The 14447-nt window shown below is 45.5% G+C and overlaps 1 protein-coding gene across 3 annotated transcripts in view; it reads left to right on the top strand.

The window, feature by feature from the left end:
* NGLY1 (N-glycanase 1) overlaps positions 1 to 14447 on the top strand; it is a 354362-nt gene that overhangs the window by 256280 nt on the left and 83635 nt on the right. The gene's annotated exons all lie outside the window — the stretch shown is intronic.

Below are 14447 nucleotides of genomic sequence, written 5' to 3'. Positions count from 1 at the left end.
TTTAATTATACTTTTTGTATGCACCGATGTAAGCCTTTTTTTCAAAATTTATTTTTGATGTAATAACTGATGTATTCCTATTATATACTGCTGCTGCTTAATGAGATGTACACTTATATGTTTTTTTCCAAAAATCACAAAGTATAATGACGATGACGACGATCCAGGGTTCAGATCTCCCCACCCCACCCCTGCTGAGGAGTTTGGTCAAGCTGTACTCAGGCAGTTTGATACAGGGGGTAGTGGGATAACCTCCCACTCTTCATTGTGTATTGGTCCAGTGATTGCAATGGTCTCCTCTGATAGCAGATGCACTACTGATAGGAAGCTGTTGGGAAATAGTGAACTGGTTTTGGGTTTGTCCCTAAAAATCCCAATCCTGCTATATTAGCAGATTTTAGACTTAGAAGTACAGGTGGGGTGATTCAGCCCCCCCCCCCCACCCCCGAGACCTTGAATAGGCCACTTCTTTCTGAGTGGCCCATAGGTCCCCCTGTAACATTGTAGTTGAATCCATTAGAGGAGAGTCCCCGTCTCGTATAAGCCAGACATGGGCTGTAGAAAGTCATGTACAGTACAGCTTGCGTTCTCTGCATGATTGTGCCACTTCCAAACTCCTCTAAATTGCCCCCTCTAACAGAGAGGGCAGAGGAGGGTGGGCCAGGGTACGCAGTGAACACAGTCCTTCTTACGCTACAGCACCCCCATGGATTACCATAGTGGGTGTTATGGTGGGCAAGGTGTGACAAGTTGCCTGGTTTATGCTGTCCACTAGTTATAGTGGGCACCTTGCACCAGTCCAAACGACCCTTATTGATGATTAGGTTAAAGACCACCTTTATTGAAAGCTATACTAGTGGTAGCTATGGAGAGCAGCCTTCAGGCTAAGTCTCGAAGGAATGTAAAGCAGCTTGGTTTACCAGATTATAACCTCCTGAATGACCAAATGAAAGGAGAACCACACAAGGTATATATAAAATATATGTATTTATTACTAGATACTCTCTATTATCCTCTTTATGATATTAGAGAACAAGGTACATAATATTAAAGCACTAGAACGACAGTAAATAGCACAATACAGAGCGGGCTCCAGGGGGAGACCGAACCATATACTAAGAGTGGTATAACAGCCACTACACAGTGCCTAGAGCATGTATATTAGTTGGGACCCCAAGGAACCAACCAAGGTAGGTACACAGGGGAGCCACGGAGGACGTGTGCAGTGTGAGAACACCGCCGCGAGCTCCGTACAACTCTATGGGAAAGTCGCGGTTGGAATTTTAAAGATTAAGGCCACTTAGGAGAGGACTTCAAGCAAACCCTTTGGAACATAGAAGGTTCTAAGGCCAGCACCCTTGAGAGTACCGAGGTACCCGTGAAACCTATCCCAGGAGAGCCGGGTGCATAGGGGTCAAGTTGTGTCGGAAACGCTCGTTTATTTCAGTGGCGTGTTGTGAAGAAGTGCTGCTGCCGGAAAGATGAGAAGTGTCCGGTGTGATCCAAGCCTGGATCGGAGCTGAGAAGAACCTGAAAGCAGAGGGGACAGAGCCTGGGTCACTTCAGGGTGACCAGGGGCTCGGTAGACGAATGCCCACCGTTGTCTGGTGTTTCAGGTGAGATGAGGTGAAGCTTGACTCTGCAGCCACAGGGACCAGGAGACGTCAACGACGACCAAAGTCCACAGGTGAGCTGTCCCACTAAGGGGGGGGCCAACAAGCCTTGGCAACTGCAACCCACGTGGTCAGAGAAAAGATGCTTCGGTGAGGACCATCAAGGTCCTGGGGACTCCCCAAGCGATGGAGAATCAGGGCACGTCTGCAGCAACCAGGAAAGCCCACTGAAAGTTACCGTCACAGGCCCCACACGGCGATGGACCAGGGATCGCAGAGGGACCTCGAGAGAAATCACAAAATACCAGCCCACGGAACACTCGTGGAGTGTAGGCCGGTAATCTTCAGTGGAAACACTACTCGGGGTCAGGACTACAAGTAGCCCAAAGCACAGCCTCGGGGATCACCAAAAAGCATATGCAGCTGCAAATGTACACGCTGCCCAGGGGTTCGGGTTACACGGTCTCCACAAGGGATGTGGATCTCAGAATTGCTGAGAGCACAGATCAACCTCAGAGACCACAGGAACCCACCTCCTGTGTTGCAGAAATCTTCGGAGCCCGTTAGGAGCTGCGTAGCTGCAAACCGGTCAGATGTGTTTCAGGTGCCTGCCTTGCAGGGGAGTAACTCCTTTACTCCAGTCATCCAACGAAGTGTAGATAGTCGAAGTATTTGGTTTCTGTAGCAGAGTTTCGTTCAGTTAAATGTAAAGTCCTGTAGCCAGGGTTTCCTACTTTATACCGAAGGAAGGGGTGGGACAAACTCTGGGGACCCACCTATGGAAGGGTCAGGACAGAGGGGTGGCTACACCCATGTCCTTTGTCCAGTTTCACGCCAGAGCGGGAGCAAATGGCTCCTGCAACCGGTTTGAGCTGGACTACGCACAGGGACAACAAATGTGCCCCCAGTGCAGACATCAAAGCAGTCGCAGAGTGCACCCACCCAGCCCCAATACACTAAAGCTTGTCTGGGAGGTGGTCACACCTCCCTGTGACAGGAAACCTATTGTCCAGCCATCCCCTGCTGGAGTTTCATCCAGCAGCAGGAGGGCAGACTCGTGTCTGTGGCTGGCAGCATCGTGATGCCAGGGTCGAGAAAGCTGGTAACCGGGTGTATCTGTGTTGTCATATTTCTCCCTCTAGTAGTGTGGAATCATACATCCCATCCCACACCAGGTGCTGGTGTAGAGGTGTGATTCCAAGGTGTTTGACACCAAACACGACCTGTTTCCATGCAGCCGTTTTAAAGTTGGCATTTACCGCGAGGTTATAATGCACTTAAGGGTATATGGTTGGCTGCATCACAAACCACCCTGGAATAGAGGTTCCGAAGGCTGCAGAGGGACTCTGCTCATGCAGGTGCACCCTCTCACATAAAACCCAGCACCCTGCCTTCAGGACTGATAAGGCCTGCCATAGGGGTGACTGATAGGTGTATATGTGCAGTGATATGGAGTAGATATAGTGAACCTATATCTAAGTAAGGGGGTGCATGCACCACCTTACACAGGCTGCTGTAGCAGACCTGTTGTGCCATTTTTAATGGTCTCCCAGGGGTAGCATAATACATGTTGCAGCCCCTGAGAGGCCTCTGGGGTACCTATGCCCTAGGTACATAGTATACCATATACCAACATGTCTTCTGCCCCTTTGCTGCAGGTTATGCGGCAAAGGGGCAGAAGACATGTTGCACCTGCTATGCTCGTGTGAGGAACTGCACGAAGAAAGGAAGCTCCTGCTGAAACGCCATTTCATCCTACAAGGGGTACGCACACGAAGGAATGCAGTGCTAACCTGCTTTTCAGCACAGGACCCTCAGCTGAGCTGTAGATTTGTGAAATTTTTAAAAGTAGTAGAAAAAAAACTACCAAAAATTGATCCATGATTAACTCAGCAAAACAGGACATTTGATTTAACTTACACAGACGAATTATTTATGCTGTAGATTTTAATGAATTTTATTATGTGTTATTGTATCGCATTGGTTTTAATTAACTGTGCAATAAATTATAAACTGAAACTGAACTGAAACATATACTAGGAACTTATAAGGGTACCCCAGAATCCAATCTGGAGTGCACCTAAAGTACATGCAATCAATTTAGAGAGAAAGCAGCTAACCTGGGGTCCTGGATAGCAGGATCCCAGCCAGACTAAGTTGAAAACAGTGAAACATCAGCAAAATGTGGGGGTAACTATAAGAAACAGATCCTACTCTCCTACACAAGGCAAAAGCAATTAAGAAGCCCACATGCTCAAGAAAGACCTCACTGGGCCTGAGGGAACTAAGCCCAGATGAACAGACAGACTTGCAGGGGGACAAACTGGATTGAACCCTTCAGGCATAGTGGCCTCTAGGGAGAGTGGCCTCGCTGGCAATTAACGTGGGCCCTCTTCAAGAGGACCGTTGTAAACTGAGAGAGAGTGGCACTAACTGAAACCGCATTCCAAGCGCGGGAGCCTTGGTTAGATAGGCAAATGCAGGACCTTACTGACTGAATCAGTTTATTGGAAGGAAGGGCGGAGGACGGCAAAAGTCTCATCAGGCACAGTAATATCTGTGTGGCTGGCCTCTGGATGTATTGGAACGTTAAGTTCCAGGGGCATGCAATGACAACTGACAAGGCACAGAGCCTGGCACCCAAGAATGGATCGATGGCCCCTACTCTACAGCACATGCGAGAAAACAAGCTGGGAGTGCTTATTATGGCTGCTGTACTGCACGACTTACCAATAGGAATTATCCCCTGCAGTCCTCAGCCAGAAAGTACAATGGAGGGCTCACTGCCTTGCAGAATTAAGAGGCTCGCACAGCAGATGATCTGCTTTGACTGGAAGTATGTTATTGGGGAAGATCCAGGAGTGCCTAAATAACCAACAGTGACAGTAGTTGCTAACCCAAAATTATTCTATCTGTTGCTATGTGGGAGCTCTATGAAATGTATAGATCTGCTTGCTGTCAACACAGCCCAACTCCCTTACTTCTGTGACTCCAGTTGATGGCTAGGCATTATTTGTTTCCGCCCTGAGGTGGTTGGGGGGGGGGGGTGGAGGGGGGAGAGGGGGGAAGAAAGAATACAGGGCAGGCTCTTCTATAGGAAGAAGAGAGTTAGGTGAGCATGGATGAGAGGATAGACTAACTGGCACGGAGGTACTGACCTGCTTGATTACATGATGTTGCCAAATAATACGTGTCCCTTCATTATCTGGAATGTCTAGGGGATGAATATGTTAGCATAGCGACAAAAGGTTTACTTGTTTTTAAGGCGCATGAGGGTGTTGAGTGACTTTCCCTTCCCATCTAACAAGCATGGCGAGTGCCAGGCAGCAACACAGGTGGGGTGGAGCAAATATTTGCTGCAGGATTTTTATTATATGATAGGAGAGCCCTCGTATGAATCACACCTCTGGTTCCCTTCTCTGTTAATACTACACTGATAAATAAGGAGGGTAAATGTGCTATAATAGAGGGGAGTCTAGAACATAGACCTGTAGTTGAAGGTAAGCGTTAGGTTCCGAACGTCAATCAGCTGCCGTACTAGGGCTCTCTTTCTAGGCTGTTGGCCTGATGGCCTCATCAGATTCTTCCTACTGGGCAGGAACTTCAACTTTGTGCTGGGTGTTAACCAGAACTGGTCATACCCACCCCTACCCCCCTCAGACCTTTGAAGGATTTGTTAGCTAATTGGGCTTTAATAGATGTATGGAGAAGTAGAACTCAAGAAACACTGGAATACTCATTCTACATATAGTCTGTGACCTTCATGTCAGATGGGGCTGATTAGTTTGCACAAGGGTACTTTTAACATCAGTCCAATACTCTGAATATCTGAGCAGGATATTATCTGGTCATAACCAACAAATGTTATCTTTTATTTTGGGTAGGTAACCACGACATGGCTCTGGCATGGTGTTAAATTAGAAATTACTGTGTTTTGGGCAGTACTGGGCAGCTCATCGAACCATGTTTTTGAGGTTTTTTTCTTCTTTTTATAACAAAGGACCAACCTCTTCAAAGGCATGGGAATGGGAAGCATTTAAGGTGATACTGAACGGGCACTGTATGCGCCAGATAGTTGGAGCCACACAACAGATTGGGAGTTGGATAGGCTAAACCAGGAGCTAGCAATCCTGGAGAGAGAAGCAGTAGGAATCGTGCCAGAATAGACTGCCTCAACCCAGCAAGATATGAGCTTGGCAGCTTGGTGGACATGCAATGGTGCTTCAACTTTGCTACTTATTCGTCGGGCAGCATGTGGAGGGGGGCAGGGCTGGCATGCTCCTGTCTTTGCTGTCTAGACATGAGCATAAAAGGACCCCCTCGACAACCACAAGTGACACTCGTGGAACCATCCAATGCTCCCAAGAGGAAATCAACAATGCCTTTTACCAGTATTACACCATTCATTATAAGGAGGATGATGGGAGCTTCCTGGTGGAGCTCGATGCATATTTAGATGGACTCAGGCTCCCACAGATGGATCTTCAGAGTAGGAAAGAAATGGAAAAACAGGTCTCAGTTCAAGATATTTGGAGGGCTCTCCAGGACCTAGCGTCTGCAGAAAGTTCCAAGTACAGCTGGAGTGCCCTAGGAATTCAGTAGGACATACATTGACCGCCTGGCCCCGAAACTTGTCAAGTTGTATGGTGAGACAGGAAAACAACCCCCCATTATGAGCGAAACGCCAATAGTCTCCTTGTTGCATGTGGGTAAAGGTCCATTAGGTTTGACATCATACCAGCCACTAGTGTTCCTAATTACTATTGATCCTGGTAACACAATTCTGTAAATAAAAACTATGCCTTATTAATTAAAGGCTATCTATAAGGCTATATTTATCAAATGTCTTTTGTTTGACTTTTGTAAAATAGCCAAAAGGCACTGTGGACCCAACTTTTTCTGCCCCTGCTTGAAGGGAACTAAAGGAAAACATAAGAGAATTGAGGGAAATTCGTCCAGAAAGGCAGCAGTAGTTGGAATTTGTCACTGTTATTTTAAGGAGCCAAAAGCTTCCATTCCCGTTCATGCTTTTTATAGTTATTTGACCCAGACAGACAGTTACATTTTTCTTCAACCAAAGATCGTAATACGACTGCTTCTTCCATTGCTCTCTGGAATTCTCTAACAAAGAATTTCTTATGACTGAAAACTCAAAAGTGAAACACTGATGTTCCTGAAGCAATGCAAGCCTCCAAAGCAAGATCCAGCTAATAGTAAAGGAGATAATCAGCCAGATTCTGAGACAGTTTTGTTTTTAAGAAAACATCTCTCCTCAGAACCAGTCACATCTAAGCTGCCAGACAGAGACAGTTCCTTAATACAGTTGGGAGGAAAGTGTGTAGTACAGCAGAGTTGGTGATTAAGGCAGCTGTCTGCAGGGTGACAAATCTTTGTGCAAATTAATACAGAGGTTCGGTGAGAATATCCCTAAAGCAAGGAGACAAGGTGATCAGGAAGTCCGCAAGAATGGTCTACTAATCTTAACTCAAGTAATAGTGTCTCAGACTGGGCAGATCTAGCAATCTCTAAATACTTCCATGGCCTAGTTTTGAAAAGGTCATCGTAGCTGCATCTCACAAACCTTCAGACTGATACCCTAGAAAAAATTATGAAGGTACAGCTCTTTTCGTCCCCACCATGATGATGAAATGCAAAGTGAAGATCACCCCCAAAGAAATCAGTTTTTTTATACCAACTTCTGATCCACTTTAGACTGCATTGGGATATTGTCAGGACCCTGGTCATCAGCTGATTCTAGCTATAATTCCTCACAAAACACTTTCACAACTGCAGAGGCACCTTTCTTCTTCGATTGTAAGGCTGGTCTACCTCCTGGGACTTAGTATCGCAGTCTCTCCCTCCTCAAGACATTGCTCTTTTTCACATATGGGACCTGTTAATATTCAAGAAGCTCAATTGAGTCTTCATTTCTGACCTGCAGTGCCAGAGGTTCCATGGAGACTTCAGACTTTACTTATTTCACACAGCTCTTTGCCCACTGGTCACAGATCCAGCCTGGTCCACTTGCAAACCTAAGCACTCCCAACACGTTTGCCCTAAGAAGGGGTCTAGGTACAATGGACACACACCCTCAGTGTACACTTCAGCATCTCCCAGTAAGAAGCCTTACAATGTTTCAGGAAGTTCTAGCATGAGATGGAGCCAAACTAAGTATTCCTCTGGAGAACCCTAAATTATTGCTTAGTAATATTGTTGAAATGTTTTCCGTGAAACTGTTGCTGGGATTTTTACCCTATTTTGACAGCTTTGTCTATGAAAGTATTTTTTTCTCTTTGCTGAGCATCTTCTGCGGAAGATGAATTGATCCCCTCTTTCACCCAGGGACAGGGAAATCATTCCTTTCTTGTTAGTCAAGTGTCCTACCTGTGGCAAGACCCAGGCTGCCAATGATTAGTGTGGCTTCTGTGTAGTCTGCTTCCTAAATTCCCACAAGACCAAGAAGGTATCTTGCTTAGCGGACTGCAGAAGATTTTCACCTTAAGGCAAAGTACAGAGAGATTTATGCGGAGCAGGACCGAACATCCATGCAACCAGCTCCTTCCGCCGTAGAACAGCTTAGATCCTTCCATGCCCTCACAGTGGAGATCCAGGGAGAGAGGAAAGGTGAAAACACAGACTGTGTTGGCTCGGTTCAGTGATGATGGTTTTGAGGTCAGGAAGGGGCACCAAGCTATGTGCCCTCTGTCAGAGTGATTTGATGCATCAAGGCTGTGACATAAAAAAAGTAGTCACTGGCAAGCACCATCTGCCTTGAGGCATGTGTGTTGAGGCACACATGAAGGTTGGGGTCTCGTGTTCTGTGTCGCATCTTCCAACGTGATATTTGACATCAGTGCATTCTTCATCAACAGACTCAACATCCACACATGCTTCTAGATGACAACATTAAAAGCTGTAGGCCTAAAGTAGAGGTAGTCATGTTATCGAAGAAGGCTGCTGGGTGCAGAGGGAACCACAAATAGTTCTTGTTTCCAGCAGGATAGACCTCTGCCTCAGGACAACAATGGAAAGCACGTCCGTCATCCCTCTTGAACTCAATGGCATAATGCATTTTAATTAAAGCTCCCAGTTTTATGGTATTTTTATTTTTTACCTTTCTGTCTGCATTTATCCATATTTATTTTTGGGCCATCTTATCTGTATTTATCCATGTTTTTTTTTTGTTTTGCTGATTAATGTAGATGTCAAATTTTACATTTCCATATTTATGTATAGATTTGCACTCGTACTTTTATGTCTGTCCTGTTTTAGCTATTTAAGCTGCCAAATATAACATAACAATATACCCACTGGTGAATATTCGCATTATACCACAAATATATGTTGACTTGCCAATATTTAGGGGGTATTTCATCCTGTTTTGTAATTTTATGGCATGACAAAGAGGCCAAGATTATGCAAATCTCCTTTATTGCGCAGCTCACAGCAGCAACAATGAAGAGATCTAGAACTTCATAAACATTCCAACATAGTATAAAGTCCATGTGCACGTAGTCATCTCCCTTCTTTGTTGCTGCCGCTCACAAGATAAGTACTTGTACTTTATTTGAGCTTGTTCTTTGTTTATTTGAATGTGTTGCTGATTGATGTGGGTGGTTGCCGACTGGACGAGTGTACCTCCTTTTCCTCCCCCCACCCTCTGGGCAACACTGAATTTGTTTATTCGTCTTATTTATATTAATTTCTGATTTCTATGTTCTGCTTGTAGCTTAGTTCTACTTATAGCTTAGTTTCACACTGTACCTCATCTTGGGCTCTTCCCCTCCTCTGCTGGGACTCACGATCATGGTTTCCCTATTCCGAGCTTTCGGGGATTACTTTTGAATTTCCCTCGCACTCGAGCTCTCTCCCTATCGACGGAGACCTTCACTCTCCGCCTCGTGGTGTTTCTCCCCCTCAGGGAGCCAAGCGGAGGCATTCTTACCTCCGTCCGCCCCCTTTTCGTGGCTTTCCTCTATGGTAACCCTGCGGCCTCAAGCGAAGCTCTGGGAGGCCGTGCAGGGTTACCACGGAGACAAGAGATGAGAAAAATCTCCGTTTGAAGTCACGAAGACTTGTTTTTAAACTACTGTTTTTTTCTCCATAAATAAATAAAACAAAAGAAAGGAAATTAAAGAAGCCTCACTTACCAGCTCCCCTTACTGATTAACTCCTGGACTGCACTATTAATAAAAAAAAGAGACAAGAAGGGCAATAGAAAGAGGACTACAAGACTATCAACAGACCAAGTTTCCAAAGCCCATTGTAACTAAAGGACTACTACCCTGAGCCCTCAATTTTTAGATTAAAGGAAAGACCCTTAACAAAGCTCTCATATAGACTCAAAATGCAGAATTTATTAGAAGAAAGACCCCTAGCAGGTACAAACATCCATTTTGAGAGCCCAAACAGCCATTTTAAACCCATTATATTTTCAAACCGACATGACAGTTAACTACCACCACTCATTTCCTAGACTTGTGCTCCTTCTCATTCTACCCATGTCGTCAGATCCCTCATCCAGCGCAATGGAAGACAAAATAGAGGGACTAATCAACAAAGCCCTAGATAAGGTAATAGGGTCACTGGACGACACCATTAATAAAAAAAATTAAGAACCTATCCAATAGGAGCTGGGCACCCCCAACCTCTCAGGGTGAGCCGAAAGGCATGGCACAAAGAAAAAGGCCAATTACTGACAACCCTCCCAAGGGTAGCAAGGGTAACAAGAAAGCTAAACGCTTAAACCCTGCAATTCTGAGCTCACGCGCTGACTGTGACAATGACAGTGCCTCGGGCACAATAGATGGGCAGAATAAAGGCCCGAATTTACCCATCCCCATTGATAGTGACGAAGAGGTGGATGAGATCGACCTTTCCTACTCCTCAGACTTTGACTCTGAGGAGGAAGGCAAAATTGTCGATACACCAGGAGAGGCATCTAAGGCCTCGGGGTCTACCATGGGAATCCTTGACCCCTTTGGAGAATACATGTTCGACCCACTTCTTATTAAGCACCCCCTCTCCCCTGAATGGGTCCCCTCCCAACACATAGGGGAATACCTTTCATTTTGGCTCCGTAAAGAGATCCCCAAAGAAGTAAGATCACGACTTAGATCTGAATGCCCTCGCCCCTCCCTCCCTGACAAGGTAGCTATGACCCCCGACCTGGATAGTAAGGTGGTGGCATTCATTGCCAAGACAGGAAGAGACCCGAGAAAAGGTCTTGACAAGGGACTTAAATCTTGATACTAAGATATTCGAACTGGCAGAAACAGCCTACGTCCATAACAGTCCCATAGACCCTAAAGAGCTGCGCCAATGGGCGCAAAGAGCAATCTCCCTGTTAGGCAACATAAACACCGCGCTCTCTAATGAGAGACGGAAAAGTGTGCTCCTAAAGATTGACCCAAAGGTTGTCGAGCTGGCTAACGAAGAAGGGGGACCGTCCTCCCAAGGGCTTCTCTTTGGAGAAGAATTTATCAAAGAAATGACCAAATACGTTGGAGTATTCAACTCTATCCAAAAATCTCAAAAGGAAATTAAAAAAGTCTTTTATAGCAGAGTTTTTACCATGACCGGGAGAATGCGGGGCCGACTCCCCGGCCGAGGAAACTTTTCATCAAGACCCTTCGTGGGACGGGGAGGAAGATTTCCCCATTCTAGCTTGGCCGCCCAGTCCTCATTTTATCCCCAGAGACAGAGATTCCGCTCAAGAGGCTTCAGGGGTGAAAGAAAGCAAAGAGGATTTTCAGCAGGTAAGTCTAACCAAAGACCATTTAGATACCCCTATAATGGTGGGAGGGAGACTAGCCCTATTTTGTGGGAACTGGAATGTGGTGACTCAAGACCCATGGGAGTGAGATACTGTCAAGGGCTACAAAATAGAATTCAAAAATTCACCAATTCAGGAAAGAATACCCAGGGAAATTCGTTTTTCAAAAAAAGACTCCGCTCTAGTCTCTCAAGAGGTAAAGGACCTTTTCACAAAAGGTGCGAGTCGAGAAGGGAAAGAGATCGGCTTCATCAGCAATGTCTTTCTAGTAGAAAAGAAGGACAAAAAGATGAGACCTGTGATAAATCTAAAAGAACTAAATCAATGGGTGGTCTATCGCCACTTCAAAATGGAGGGGATCTACCTCCTCAGGGACATCCTAAGGAAAGAAGATTGGCTCACTCGTCTAGACCTAAAGGACGCTTATCTAACCATCCCCATATGGCCTGCGCACCAAAAATTCCTCCAATTTCTATGGGAAGGAAAGCTATGGCAGTTTTCAAGCCTCCCCTTCGGACTATCCTCAGCCCCTTGGTGCTTTACCAAGATCCTCCGTCCAGTAGCGGCCTGGCTAAGAAACAAAGGAATAAGACTAATTTTAAATCTGGATGACATTTTATTAATGGCACAGTCCAAAGAAGTAGCCTTTCAACACACAGTTCTGACTACAAAAACTTTTAGAACACTTGGGTTTCGTGATAAACAGCAAAACATCTTCAACAACCCCAACCCAAGTCACACTGTTCCTCGGTTTTACGGTAGATACAGTTCAGGCAGAATTAAAACTCCCCGTGGAGAAACTCAGAAAACTCAGGAAAGAGTTAAGAAAAATTCTAAGGAAACCATCCTTTCCCCTAAGATCCTTAGCCAGAGTACTGGGCCTCCTGTCCTCGACTATCCAGGCCATATATCCGGGCCCCCTATATTACCCGGCCCTTCAGAGACTCGAGGCAAAAGCCCTGAGAAGCAATCCTTCCTACTCTCATATCGTGTACCTGGACTCAGACTCCAGGAAAGAGATACTCTGGTGGTTGAGGAATGCAGAAGCCTGGAACGGCAGAGCCATCTTTGGGGAGGAACCAGACCTGATAATAGATTCCGCTGCGAGCCTAGAAGGATGGGGTCCCACGTGCGGCGACTCGTCAACAGGGGGCCTTTGGACTTCTCAAGAGAAAGTTACTTATCAACTGCCTAGAACTACTGGCAGGATCCTTTGCAATCCGGAGCTTTACCAAGGATATGATCAAGTGCTCAGTCATGCTCCGCATGGACAACGTTTCCGCTGTGAGATACGTGAACAAAATGGGGGGTCCTCACTCCAAAGGTCTTTCGGACCTGGCCAAGAATTTTTGGGCCTATTGTGTCAACAAAGGCATCTCAGTGGTTGCAGAACACATTCCAGGCCTGAACAATGGGGTAGCAGACTGGTTCTCCAGGAATTTCAAAGATTCCAGCAATTGGAAACTGGACAGACAAGTTTTCCTGTCCATTCAATCCTTATGGGGTCCCTTTGGAATAGATCTGTTTGCAGACAGACTCAACATTCAACTTCCGAATTTCTGCTGCTGGAGACCAGACCCTCAGGGCTTAGCGATAGATGCCTTCCTTCAGAACTGGCTTGGTCTGAACCCTTATGCCTTCCCTCCTTTTGCCATGCTCCCACGTTTTCTTATTCAAGTTCGGAGAAACAAGGATCCAGTGGTAGTAGTAACCCCCCTTTGGAGATCACAAGCTTGGTTCCCAATTCTGTTGGAAATGAGCATAGACTTTTCAGTACTCATTCCTACCTTCGGGGCGATAATCACAGGTCATCACGGAGAACGCCACCCCCTTGTGACTTAGGGCCTCCTGTCATTGATGGCTTGGAGGATTTCAGGAGACAATGGCGCCTCCCAGGGATTTCGGAGAACGCTTTCAGACTCATGTCAGAGTCCTGGGCACCTGGGACAAGGAAAGCTTATAGACTGGCTTGGCGTAAATGGGTTTGTTGGTGCGTTCGGCGGAATTAAGATCCCATTTCAGTCGGTCTAATTCAAGTTATTAATTTCTTGTCTGAAATCTTCGCTTCAGGCCTGGCTTATCGTACTGTTAACGTCTATAGATCGGCCATTGCAGCAGGTCACTGCCTAGTAGATGGTACTTCGGTAGGCCAGAACTTGCTAACCAAAAAGCTTATGCGTAGTATGCGTGTTTTAAATCCACCTTTACGCAAATATTCCGCCTTATGGGACGTCAGGGACGTTCTTAGACTAATTACAAGTTGGGGTGAGAATTCTTCCCTCTCTTTAAAAAGACTCTCCTATAAACTCACTGTTTTATTGTGTCTTGTCTCCTTCAGGCGAACATCGGACGTCAAAGCCTTAGACATCTCTAGTAGGGCTTTTCAAATTGAGGGAGTTTGTTTCTTCCTTAAAAAAAGGACTAAAACTATGTCAACTTCGGTCTTCTACCCCTCTTTCCCACAGAACGAAAGCTTGTGTGTTGTCAAGTGTTTATTAGAATACGAAAAAAGAACATTAGGGTTAAAGTTCTGTTGATCAATTATTAATATCTCACAGATCCCCTCATAGAGCGGTTTCTTCCCCCACCTTAGCTAGATGGGATAAGGATGTTATGAAAGAAGCTGGAATTGATACTTCCATTTTTGGTGCTTATTCTCTTAGAGGTGCTTCAGCTTCAAAAGCTTTTGTTTTGGCTGGTGGCCTTCAAGATCTCCTTAGGGCCGCAGACTGGTCAAATGAATGGATTTTCAAAAGTTGTTGTTTTAAACCTGTACCGAATGTTATCGATAATGTGTTGAATACACTTTGAACTTGCATAATGTTGGCCTCCGTGTCATGCCATAAAATTTAGATTTTTCACAGCCTGGTGGGCAGAAAATCTGGATTTTATTAAGGACACGGAGGCCAAGATTATCCCTCCACATTTGAACCCACCCTTTTAATATAATTCTGCTCTCTTTTCTTTCAGATTCAATGGTTTCAGAGACCTTTCAGATGTCTTCTCTAAGAAAGTTATTTGAAAATAATTTTAAAGTTATCTTGTTCGCTGCACAAAGA

Source organism: Triturus cristatus, chromosome 10 (assembly GCF_964204655.1).
Source record: "Triturus cristatus chromosome 10, aTriCri1.1, whole genome shotgun sequence".
Lineage (NCBI taxonomy): Eukaryota > Metazoa > Chordata > Amphibia > Caudata > Salamandridae > Triturus > Triturus cristatus.
Note: the sequence above shows the minus strand (reverse complement) of the source record. Positions and strands in the feature narration are given on the sequence as shown.